Here is an 11,705-nt window from a genome sequence, read left to right as displayed (position 1 = left end):
GGACACAGACAAACCATATCAGAGACTGTAGGTGGAGACCTGTTTGGCCATTTCTGTCTTGCATTAAGGAGAAAGAACCCTTCCTTCTCTATACCAGGACTTTGAGCAAACTTCAGGGTGAAGCCCTTTCAACTATTCTGATCCTACACTAATGTGGGTAGAAGTGGCACCCCTCCCCCAACACCTATCACTGTGGAGACTGTAGAGTGAATCCTTTCTACCATCCCTCTGCTGCATGAAGCAAATGTCAGCAAAGAGGTGATGCTCCTCTCCCACTCCACTGGTGAATAGAGTGTGACCATCCCCTCCATGCACGAAGCAAACAGCAGCAAAGAGGCAGCACCTCCTCCCCTCCCAATTAGAGCAGGGGTGGGTAGGATTACGGAGGAGAGAACCTGTGTATTAATTCCTGGGCCGAACCCCAAGCAGCCTATGCGTGCCTAATAAGAATCAACTGAGCTACGGAGAACTGAGCTACGGTGTCAAATAATACATTAGAAGATTGGAGAACTGAGCTACAGTGTCAAATACTGCTGTCATTTCACATTGGCTTCTGGGCATACATAAGCTGGGAAGACCAGGGTAGCAAACTAAATCGGCATTTGAATCACAGCCTACAAAAGTGTACCAGAACATGCATTCTGAACCTAAACAGGTTGACTGCCTGCTGAAAGAAGATTTAAATAGAAACCAGAACTTCATCACACAACACTCAGAATGTCCTAGTTACAATCCACAATTACTCATCATACTATGACCAAGGACATCTCAATTTGAATGCAAAAAGGCAACCAACAGACAGCAACACCAAGATAATACAGATACTATAATTGTCTGACAAGGGTTTTAAGAAACCAGCAGAAAAACGCTCCAAAAAGTAAATAGTAACACTGTGGGAGAAAAAAAAAAAGAAAAAATAGAAACTCTAAACAAAGGAAAAGAAAACTTAACCACAAAATTTAGAACTGAAAAATAAAATACGTGAATAAAAAGCAACTGTCACTGAATGGGCTGAATGGCAGATGGAGATGACATTAGAGACAATGAATCTGAAGCTAGATCAATGCAAATTATCCAGTCTAAATAAGGAGAAAATAAGACTTTAAAATGAATAGAATCTCACAAACACGTGGGACAATAACAACAAAAAAATCTAAAATTAATGTGATCAGAGACTCAATGGGAAAAGAGAGTGTGGTGCCCAAAAATATTTGAAGAAAAAATGATTGAAAATTTCCCAAATTGGGCAAAAGACATAAGTTGACAAATTCACGAGATTAAGCAAACTCCATGCAGGATAAATCCAAATAAATCCATGCCCAAATACATAATAATCAAATATCTGAAAACTAAAGACAAATTTAAACCTTTTAGAAACAGCCAGAAAACAATGATTATTACCTACAGCATTAAAACTATTCAAATGACAGCATATTTTTCGGCAGAAATCATGAAGGCCAGAAGGACATGTCATAACACTTTTCAAGTGCTGAAAGAAAAAGAAAAATTGTCACCCAGAATTCTATGTTCGGCAAAACTAACTTTCAAGTATGAGGGTGAAATAAAGCTATTCTCAGATGAAGAAAATCTAAGAAAATTTGTTACCAGCAGAACTGCCTTAAAATTTTTTTTGCTAAAGGAAGTAATTCAGACAGAAAATAAATGATAACAGAAGGAAATGTGGAACGTTTGGAGTGAAGATGAGCCACAGAAAGGATATATTACTTTTCTATTGCTTGATAACAAATTACTAGAAACTTGGAAGCTTAAAACAACACATTGTGGATGAATATTTTGGGCATGGCTTAGCTGGATTCTCTGTTTCGGGGTCTCACCAGGTTACAACACAGGTGTTGGTGGGACTGTGTTCCTCTCTGGATCTTGGAGTCTTCTTCCAACCTTATCTCGTTGTTAGAAGAATTCAATTCTTTGCAGCTGTAGGAGTGAGGCCCTCAGATCCCACAGGACACCCACAGATTTTGCAATGTGTTCCTAAATAAGCAGCTCCTATGAGACCATCTTTCTTCTTCAAGGACTGCTGTGGTTAGGTGACACTCATCTGCAACAAGCAATTCTCATGCCTCAGCCTCCCAAGTAACTGAGACTAAAGGCTACTGCCACAACAGTGTAATTCAGCACTTCTCATGCTGTTCTTCTCCTGCTCCTCAAAAATCCACTTTTTTCAGGGTGATGTCAATGAAGTCCACTAGTGAGCTGAACACGAAGCCCCACCTGGGCCTGCAGACTATACCCAAAAAGAAGAAGAATTTAAAAGAAAAAACAATTAGTTCTTACAACATAATATCCAAAATGTCCAGGATACAATAAAAAATCCATATACCAAGAACCAGGACATTCACAACTTGATTGAGAAGAGATGATCAAAAGGTGCCAACGTTGAGGTGACTCAGATGTTGGGATTATCTGACAAGAATTTTAAAGCAACTATCAAGAAAATGTTTCATCGAGCAATTACTAACACTCAATACAAATAGAAAGTAGAAAATAAGTAGAAGATATAAAAAGGTACCAAGGGAAATTATATAACAAAAATACAATAATTGAAATTAAAAACTCACTGGGCTGCCTCAGTAGTGGACAAGAGATGATACAGGAATGAAAAATCGATGAACTCAAAAACATATCAATAGAAATGTGCAGTCTGGACCAGGCATGGGGGTTCATGCCTGTCATCCCAGCTCTTTGGGGGGCCAAGATGAGCGTATCTCCTGAGTCAGGAGTTCAAGACTAGCCTGGCCAACATGATGAAACCCCATCTTTACTGAAAATATAAAAATTAGCCAGGCGTTGTGGCACTAGAGGCTGAGGCATGAGAATTGCTTGAACCCGGGAAGCAGAGGTTGCAATATGCTGAGACTGCACCACTGCACTCCAGCCTGGGCGACAGAGTGAGACCCGGTTTCAAAAAAAAGAAAGAAATTTCCAGTCTAAACAATAAACAGAAAATGGACAAAAACAAACAAACTAAATAAACAGTGCTTCAGGAACCTGTGGGACAATAACAAAAAAAAAAATCTAATGTTTGTATCATTGGAGTCTCAGAAGATGAGGGAAAAGTGTAGAGTTGAAAAACATATTCAAAAATTGGCCGGAAATCATTTTTTAAAATTTCAATTAGTCCAAAAATAGGCCAAGAAAAGAGCAAAATGAAGACAAGAAACAGATGAAACAAATAAAAAACAATAAACAAAATGGTAGATTTAAATCCAATCATATTACTAGTGACATTAAATATAAATGGTCTAAAATCTTCAATTAAAAGTCAGAGATATCAGGGCGTGGTGGCTCACACCTGTAATCTCAGTACTTTGGGAGGCCAAGGCAGGCAGATTGCTTGAGACCAGCCTGGGTGACATGACAAAAACCCCATTTCTACAAAAGATAGAAAAATTAGCCAGGCATGGTAGGGCATGACTGTGATCCCAGCTACTCAGGAGGCTGAGGTGGGAGAATCATTTAAGCCCAGGAAGTCGAGGCTTCAGTGAGCCATGATCATGCCACTGCACTCCAACCTGGACTACAGAGTGAGACCCTGTCTCAAAACAAACAAAAGCCAGAGACTGTCAGATTAGTTGAAAAACCAAGACCCAATACATGTGATCTCAAAGAAATTTTGTTTAAATATAAAGACATAGATCGATTACAAAAGAAAAAGAATGGAACAAGATATATCAAACAAAAACTAATAAAAGAAAAGATATCAAACAAAAACTAATAAAAGAAAAGTGGGAGTGGTTATGCTAATATCAGAAAAAAGTAGATTTCAAAACAAAGAATAATACTAGGGATAAAGAGGGACATTACCTGATAATAAAGGGATAAACTCATCAAAAAGACATCACGGGTTCTTCAAAAAATTAAACATAATTACCATATAATCCAGCAATCCTACTTCTGGGTATATTCCCAAAATAATTGAAAACTTGAAAGCAGGGACTCAAGCAGATATTTGTTTATCAGCATTCATAGGAACATTCACAGTAGCCAAAAAGTAGAAGCAACTCAAGTATCCATCAATAAATGAAGAGAAAAGCAAAATGTGGTATATACGTACAAAAGAAAATTATTCAGCCTTAAAAAGGAGTGAAATTCTGACATATGCTACAATATAGATGAACCTTGAAGACATTGTGCTAAGTGACACAAAAGGACGAATATTGTACGATTCCACTTATATGAGGTACCTAGAGGAGTCACATTCATAGAGGAAGAAAATAGGATGGTAGTTGCTAAGGGTAGGAGGTGAGTATTGGGAGTTATTATTTAGTGGGGACAGAGTTTCATGCTGGGAAAATGAAAAAGTTCTGGAGATGGATTATGATGAGAGTTGAACAATAATGCAAATGTGCTTAATGCCACTGAACTGTATACCTAAAAATGGCTAAAATAGTACACTTTACGTTATGTAAATTTTGCCACAATTAAAAAGGAAGACATCATAACCCTAATTGTGTTATGTCTAAAATAGAGTTTCAAAATGAGCAAAAATCGATAGAACTGAAAAGAGAGGTCAGGCATAGTGGCTCATGCCTGTAATCCCAGCACTTTGGGAGGCCGAAGGTGGATTACTTGAGGCCAGGAGTTCAAGACCAGCCTGGCTAACATGGCAAAACCCCGTCTCTACTAAAAATACAAAAATTAGCCAAGTGTGGTGGTGCATGCTTGTAATCCCAGCTACTCGGGAGGCTGAGGCAGGAGAATTGCTGGAGCCTGGGAAGCGGAGGTTGCAGTGAGCCAAGATCACACCACTGCACTCCAGCCTGGGCAACAGAGCGAGACTCCATCTCAAACAAACAAACAAACAAACAACTGAAAAGAGAAATACAGAAAGCCACCATTAGAGTTGGAGACTGCAACATTTCTCTGTCAGTAATTGACAGAATAAGAACACAGAATATTGGCAAAGATATAAAAATCCTGAAAAATGCTATCAAGCAAATTGACCTAATCATCACTTATAAAACACATGACCTGGACCAGTGGAATACACATTATTTTCAAGTGCACATGTAACATTCAGCATGATAGGCTGTATTTGAGCCATAAAGCAAATCAACAAATTTAAAATAACTAAAATAATACAAATTTTATTCTCTTACCACAGTGAAAACCAACTATAAACTAAGTACAAAAATATATCTTGAAAATGTATTTGAGGAAATTTTTAGGACCAATAACTCATTTAAACAATTATCTTTAAATGATTTATTTAAAAATTATCTTTTGGGCCAGGTGCAATGGCTTATGCCTGTAATCCCAGCACTTTGGGAGGCCAAGGCAGGAGGATCACTTGAGCCCAAGGGTTCAAGATGAGCCTGGGCAACATAGTGGGACTCTACCTCTAGAAAAAAATTTAAAAATTAGCCCACCATGGTGGTGCACACCTGTGGTCCCAGCTACTTGGGAGGCTGAGGTGGGAGAATCTCTTGAGCCTGGGAGGTGGAGATTGCAGTGAACTGAGATCGTGCCTCTACACTCCAGCCTGGGTGACAGAGCAAGACCCTGTCTCAATAACAAATAATAATAATAATAATAATAATAATATAAATCTTTCGACCAAAAGGAATTCAAAAGTGAAATTATAAAATATTTTAGATTATACACAATAGAATTTGTGAAATGTACTCAAAGTTCAGAGGGAAATTTATAGCATTACTTATAATACTTACATTAGAAAAGGAGAAATGTCTCAAATTAGTGACCCAAGCATCTACCTTAAGAAACTAGCGAGAAAAAAGGAATACTCTTTGCAATGTGTGAGCATTTTTTATATTTAGTGATTAAAATCACAGCCTGGCTACTATCAGGGCCATTTTCCACTTTCCCAGCATGAACTCACTTTTGGTGCCACATTTCTTTTACTGTGAAATAAATTCTTTGATCAGAAGCAATCTTGTGTGAAACAGTGAATAAAGCTGGAGAAGGCAAATCCATGTTCAAAGTAAGCGTCTATTCCAGTGTGGACGAATCAACGTCCCCTTCTTGATGGGGGGGGGGGGGTTCAGTGGAATCATCTTTTTGTGCTTATATTTTAGTGCACAAGAATATGACATGCTTCATGAAAGGAAGAACTTAGCTTAGTGCTAAATCCCGGGGGCCCGGGAGGGTGCATGCCACACAGGGGCTCAGTACTTTCGCTGAATGAAGAAATACACTCAAGTGTTCTATAGTACAAAGTTTTCGCAGGGCCTTTTCTACTGTTTCTTGGATTATATTTTCCTTAAGATGAACTCTTCATCTTTCTTTTGCAGACTGTGTATCTTCCTGTCTTTCCTTTCATCTGGGTTCTCTTGTTCCCCTTCTATCATATGTATATGTGGTTGCTGAGCTGTTTCTTTTTTTTAAAGACCACTTTATTAAGAAGTAATTTATATGCTGTAAAGGTTACCAGCTTAAAGTGTAACTGGCTTTCTTCCCTTAGCACCGTGTTTTTGAGGTTTATTCACGTTATGGTGCATATCAGTACTTCATTCCTTTATGTGATGAAATAGTATTCCATTATATGAATGCACTACATTTTCTTTATGCATTATTCATCAGTGGGACATTTGGGTTGTTTCCACTTTTTTACTATGAATAATGGTGCTGTAAACAAGTTTTTTAGTGTATGTTCTAAAGCCTAAAATAACAATAGACAGATAGGCTCTCCAAAGGAGTTTATCTGGGATTAACGGGGATTATAATCCAAGATACCCATGCCACGATGAACCAAGAAACACCTGAAGATGCTGGGACCAACGCAAACTTTTATAAAGACAAAAAGGAGAAAGTCATGTAAGCTGGTTTGAAACAAAAGCTATTGACTGTTGAAGCTCATAGCTCCTCGTCGGTCACACTGGCTGCTGCTAGGGAGATGTCTTCACAGAAACAGCTTAACATGGAGCGTTTATGGTTTCCAGGGAGTCCTTGTAATAGTTCTTATCATGGGCACGTGTGTGAGTCCTCCTCCTTCAGGGCCTCCTGGATTCATTGTGCTAGGGTTTGACCTAAGTGACCCCATTTTGGTGCTGACAACGTTCACCACGTATCTCCACTTCTCTTGGGTGTGTACCTAGAAGATTTGCCAAGTCACATGGTAACTCTGTGTTTAACATTTTCACGAATTGCCAGACTGTTTCCCTGGGCAGCTACATCACTTTGCATCCCCACCAGCAACATATGAAGGCTCCAATTTCTCCACATTCTCATCAATACTTGTTACTGTGTTTTCTTTTTCTTTTATTTTTCTTTTATTTTTTAGAGACAGTGCCTCGCTCTGTGGCTCAGGCTGGAGTGCAGTGGTGTGGTCACAGTGTTGATGAGGGTTCCAACTCTGTAAAATATTTGAAGAGATTTATTCTGAACCAAATATGAGTGAGGCAAAGTATCAAGAGGTCCTAAGAACATGTGCCCACGGTGGTCCGGCTACAGCTTGAATTTATACATTTTAGGGAGACATAAGACACCAATCAATACATGTGAGATGTAGACTGGCTCCATCTGGAAAGGCAGGACAGCTTGAAGCAGGGGCTTCCAGATCATGGGTAGATTCAAGGATTTTCTAATTGGCAATTGGTTGAAAGCGTTATTGTCTAAAGACCTCTAATCAACAGAGGGGAGTGTCTGGGTTATGATAAGGGATTGTGGAGACCAAGGTTCTTATCATGCAGATGAAGCCTCCAGATTGTGAGCTTCAGAGAGAATAGATTGGAAATGTTTCTTAGACTGAAAAAGGTGCCAGATTTGTGACTGATTGTCTGCTGTGTCAGGGAAAAGACCTGAAAGGGAAGGGGATTCTTTGCAGAATGTAGATTTTTCCGAGACAGCTATGCAGGGCCATTTCAAGATATGGCAAAGAAACATATTTGGGGTTAAAATACTTTGATTTCTTTATCTGTCATGTGATGTTATGCCAGAGTCAGGTTGGAAAGTAAGCCACATCACATAGGGTTAAATAAAACTGCTTTGAGATTTTATGATTTATAGGGTGCAACTCCCCAGCCCCTTAGATAGGAATTTGGCCAAGAGGGAAAAAAGGTCAGAGTTTAGTCCTCAGTAGCTAACTGTAACTCCACCTCCTGGGCTCAGAGATCATTCCCATCCCAGCTTCCCAAGTAGCTGGGACTACAGGCGCACACCTGCTTATTTTATTTTATTTTTTTAGAGACAGGTGTCACTGTGTTGCGCGGCTGGTAGGCTGGTTAAGAATGCCTTTTATTATAGTCATTCTAGTGGCTGGTGAGTCATTTCATTTTGTTCTTGTGTAAAAGGACAACTTCATAACATGTGAACAAATTCCCTTGGTTTTCTCTTCGAGCATTTTGCAAGTTGTATTTTGTGTTCTATTCTACATCTGTGCCCTGATAGCTAGGAGTGAGGCAGGGAAAAGCTCAGCTGAGACTATATCTTTGCTAGAATATCTGGTCTCTGGTTTCTTGACTAGGATTTTCTAAACGTCCTGAACGAAAGTTTCCTTCCCAGGGAGTGATGCAATGACCCCTGGGGGTCACCCCAGGCTTTGGATCCTTTATCTGGTTCAGCAGGGAACCCCTGACCCATCAGAGTCCCTCCTGTTTGTTCACGAGCCCTCTCTCACCTGTCTCTTCTCAGCAGCCCTTTTCACTTCCCCCCGCAGTAACAGGAGAAAGATATAGATACCCCTCTCTTCTCACAATTAGCCTGTTTTTCCTCACCAGTCAGACCCCTTTTTTTTTTTGGAGACGGAGTTTCGCTCTTGTTGCCCAGGCTAGAGTGCAATGGTATGATCTCGGCTCACAGCAGCCTCTGCCTCCCAGGTTCAAGCAATTCTCCTGCCTCAGCCTCCCGAGTAGCTGGGATTACAGGCACCTGCCACCACGCCCAGCTAATTTTTTTGTATTTTTAGTAGAGATGGGGTGTCACCATGTTGGCCAGGCTGGTCTCGAACTCCTGGCCTCAGGTGATCTGCACGCCTCGGACTCTCAAAGTGCTGGGATTGCAGGCGTGAGCCACCATGCCTGGCCTCCAGTGAGACCTTCTGAGTTTTGCTGTGCCACCAGGGCCATTTGCAGGAGTAATCTTACACACCTGAGCAATAATTTTTTTTTTCCCTGTATTCACAATTTTTTGACATTTTTGGCATTTGGCTGTATCCTTTTGCTTGTTTGCTGTGGAGTTTTCATTTGTTTGCTGGTTTTGGGCAGGAAGGAGGTGCTGGCTTTTACTATAGTGTGTTCATCATTTAAGTATTTGAGAAGGGAGATGCTGTAATCCAGCTGCACTCCACCACTTTAAAAATTCTCAGCAACACTTTCAGGTGTTTAGCTTACCCCCAGCAATTCCTTACTCCTTCATCAAACTCCTAGTCACTGTGCACCTGCTGTATGGCCGGCAGGGCTCTCAGAGCTCAGCTACCGCAGAGAACCAGAGCCCCGCCTTCGTGGAAGCTTAGTAAATTATGTCCACATGTCTCCATCAAAGCTTATTTTACATAAAAATGTTGTGTTTATGGAAGACAATTTCAATACTTTACATTTAAGAATTTAAATCAAATTTGCCTAGGTTACAAAATTAACCAATAGGTCTAGTGCACAGCATGAGGACTACGGTTATATTACAGATTTGCTAAGAGTAGATTTTAAGTGCTCTTACTATGAAAGAAATGCATACGATGTATATACAATAAAAGTTAAAAAAATGTGTCTACCCTCTAACATTCACGTGACACTTCATACTCTACCGAAAGTGCAGAACAAAGGGGAAGCTTTAGAGCAGGAGCGGAGGAATCTGCCTTCATTTTTCCTGGGTGTTTTTTTCCCTTTTTATGCATATTCTGCTTATGTAGTACCTTCATTTTCAGGCTTTTTCAATGTTGTATTTGAGAAGCTGCATCAGGTACAGCTCATTTTCCACTCATTGCTTACAGGATGAATTAAAATCATTTGCATATTCCTTAGCTGATGATATGCCCAAAATAAATGCAAGTCTGGCATAAGGTATTAAAAACAAAAGTACAGAGAAACGAAGTTGTGTGGCATAGAGAAGATATTTTTACATTTTAAAATCTTGAAGCATAAGATCTTTGAAAAATCTTTTTATAAGCACCATAAACCAGAGGTGTTCCTCAGCAATTTGCAGAAATCAGATCAACATGGTGTTACAGACAAATATTTACTGGAAGCCAATGTCTATATATTATCTCCTTGCAGCCACCTCAACTGCCAATCCCTGGAATTGTACACAGTCCCTTCAAAACCTTGAAGACACCCGTGGCATTAACTCAGCAAATAAATGAGAGCCTCTGTGTGCAAGGCATTGTTCTAGGGACAATGGAGGTGATAGAAATAAGTAAGCCAGCACCTTCCCGTGAGGCACTACTGGGGTAAATGGAAGAGTGCTGACAAACCAAGGCAGAGATTAAGGGGAAATCATGACAAAGGGCCTGCTGCAGTGATAGATTCTGAGTATCTAGAGAACCATCTACAGAGGATGGTTGACTGATACGGTCCCCAACCTGTGTGAACAGGATGGCTATCTAATCATATCCCTTGGTCAGAGCCCATAGCTCACACATGATGGTGAGTTAGTTGTGTCCTTTCCACCCCAAATTCACATGTGGAAGTCCTCACCACCGTAATGATGGTATCAGGAGGTGGGACCTTTGGGAGGTGATTAGGTCATGAGGGTGGAGCTCTCAGGACTGGGATTAGTGCCCTTATAGAAGAGGCCCGAGAGACATCTTCCCTGCCTCCACCATGTGAGGATGTGAGACGTTATGAGGAAGGCCCTCACCAGATACCAAATTTACCAGCACCTTCATCTTGGACTTTCTAGCCTTCAGAACTCTAAGAAATAAATTGCTGCTGTTAAGCCACCCCGTTTATGGTATTGTTATAGCAATCCTGAAAATCTAAGACAGCAGAGGATAGAACCTGAAGGTCAGACTCCAACATGCCATTCTGCTGCCAGCAGAGGCCCGTGGGATTTGCTACAAGAGATTGCACCCACACTCCCTAGTGCCCTTTGAAGTACAGTTTTATTCTGCAGTTTCTTTTCGGGGCTGTGTATGAGTTCATCATTCATAAATTTGTTTGTACTATTTGAAAATCTCTTCATATTTCCTGCTAGTTCTGTCTCAGGCCATCAGCTTTATCAAGTCCTTGATCTGAAGCATTCCTGACTGGCTTACATCCTTTAGGTTCCAAGGGCTATGCCCTTGTGCAAACTTTTTAGGATTTGGGAACAAGTTCATTCATGCCTCCTTTCATGGATTCTGAATCTTTGAGCTTTCCTCTCTCTCAAACACTGCAGCTTCATTATCTAACTCAGGCCCCAGAGCCACAAAAATGGTTAATCAAGGATGCTGTTACCTATTTCAACCAAGGGCAATGCATATTTCATACTAACTTCCCACTGACTCCCTGGTTCCACCTTGCATGGTTGCCCAACAGGGAAGTATTAGATTCTCTTCTACACAGAGCTACATAAGGAGACTCAGGAGACATTTTTATTATGGTTAGCAAAGGGGCTGCTTCTTGAAGAAAGATCCTCTTCTAAAGAACACCTGCTCAATCAACAGTTTGACGGATACAAAAAAAGTGTGTATTTGCTCTCAGAAAGAAAGGTCTACATAAACCGGGTTACTCCCATCCTGAAGCAGTGCTCGCGCTCTGTGACAAGTTCCTCGTAAAACAAAACAAAACAAAAACAATTTAAGAGTGGCTGTT

The sequence above is a fragment of the Hylobates moloch genome, unplaced genomic scaffold (genome assembly GCF_009828535.3).
Source record: "Hylobates moloch isolate HMO894 unplaced genomic scaffold, HMol_V3 SCAFFOLD_14, whole genome shotgun sequence".
Taxonomy (NCBI): Eukaryota; Metazoa; Chordata; class Mammalia; order Primates; family Hylobatidae; genus Hylobates; species Hylobates moloch.
The sequence above is the reverse complement of the archived record's forward strand: the minus strand, read 5'-3'. Positions refer to the sequence as shown.